We start from the raw sequence: 1709 nt of genomic DNA, 5'->3' as shown, positions 1-1709 counted from the left end.
GGCTTTTCGCCACATTCCAGAAACACGGCTGCACCCGTGTCACGTGTGTGTCTCCCAATCAGCCACGTAATTCAAATAATCATTGAAAAAAAATTAAGGACACTTGACCTCTATCTCATTCCAACACAAAACCTAATTCAAGCTGGATCATAGACCCAAACGTAAAACCCGGAATCACGGAAGCTTCTAGAATAAGGGTCAGCAAATTCTTTTTTTGTAAAGAGCCAAATATTAAATATTTTAGGCTTTGCGGACTACCCGATCTCTGATGCAGCTCTGCCTCCATAATGTAAGAGCGGCCACAGACAGCACCTAATGAATGGATGAGGCTGTGTCCCAATAAAACTTTATTTATGCATATTGAAATCTGAGTCTCATATAGTTTTTGCATGCTTTCGATTCCCTGCCCCGCCCCCAGCCATTTAAAAAATGTAAAATCACTCTTAGTTCATAAGCCGCACAAACACAGGAGGTGGGCTGGATCTGGACTGAGAGCCATAGTTTGATAACTTTGATTCTAAAAGGAAACAGGAGAAAATCTTATAAGCTCGACAAAGATTTTCTGGTCAGGACACAAAAAGCACTTACCACAAAATTAAAAATTGGATAAATTGGACTTTGCCAAAATTAAAAGTTTCTGTGCATCACAAGACAGTGTTAAGAAAATGCTCATCGAAAGACATCATTAAGATAAGTGACAGACTGGAAAAAAAATTTGGCAGCGCGTGCATCCGACAGAGGATTTATATCCAGAACATGCAGAGAACGCCTACAAATTACCAAGAAAGAGACAGCAACCGATTTTAAAAATGAACAAAAGACTCGATCAAGCCCCTCAGAAAAGGAGATCTAAGAACGGGCAATAAATATATAAAGGTTCTCCACATCTCTAGCCACTAAAGAAATACAAATTATAACCACAGTGGATAGAAAGGCTAAGATTAAAAAGATTAACCATATCGAATGTTGCCAAAGACGTAGAGAAAGCGGAACTCTCAAAGGCTGCTGTGCACGTCCTTCGGAGAATCGTTTCTTGTAGTTAGACAGGTGCCTCCCACGTGACTCGGCAATTCCTCTTTGGTTTTTATCCAAGAGACGTGAAAACATGTTTTTGAAACGACTTGTACAAGAGTGTGTATAGCGGCCTTATTCATAATAGCTCCAAACTGAAAATGGCCAAAATGTGCATCAGTGGGAAAATAAATAAAGAGTGGAGTATTTATGCAATGGAATACTATACAGCAATAAAAAATACCAAACCACTGACACATACAACGCAGACGATTCTTTTTAAATTAATGAATTCATTTTTTACTACGGCCATGCTACCCTAAACGAACCCTATCCCATCTGATCTCAGAAGCTAAGCAGGGTCGGGCCTGGTTAGTACTTGTATGGGAGACCACCTAGGAAGACCAGGTGCTGTAGGTGTAAAAAAAAAATACATTATGAATTCATTTTTTAAAGAGCAGTTTTAGGTTTACAATAAAACTGAGAAAAAAAGGTACAGAGAGTTCCTATACACCCCCTGCCCCCCAGGTACAGCCTCCGCCATTATCAACATCATTCGCCAGAATGGTACGTTTTTTACCAAAGAAAAACCTATGCTGACACATCATAATCACTCAAGGTCCAAAATTTACCTTAAGGCTCATTCTCAGTGTTGCACGTTCTGTGGGTTTGGACCACTGGATGAAGACATGCATCCA

The 1709-nt window shown here is 39.9% G+C and overlaps 1 pseudogene; it reads left to right on the top strand.

Annotated features, from left to right (window-relative positions):
- Positions 1–1312: 1312 nt before the first annotated feature.
- LOC120616780 (uncharacterized) lies at positions 1313–1431 on the top strand (annotated as a pseudogene).
- The last annotated feature ends 278 nt before the right edge of the window (positions 1432–1709 follow it).

Source organism: Pteropus medius, unplaced genomic scaffold, assembly GCF_902729225.1.
Source record: "Pteropus medius unplaced genomic scaffold, Ma_sr-lr_union100, whole genome shotgun sequence".
In the NCBI taxonomy this organism is placed as follows: domain Eukaryota; kingdom Metazoa; phylum Chordata; class Mammalia; order Chiroptera; family Pteropodidae; genus Pteropus; species Pteropus medius.
The sequence above is the reverse complement of the archived record's forward strand: the minus strand, read 5'-3'. Positions and strand labels throughout refer to the sequence as shown.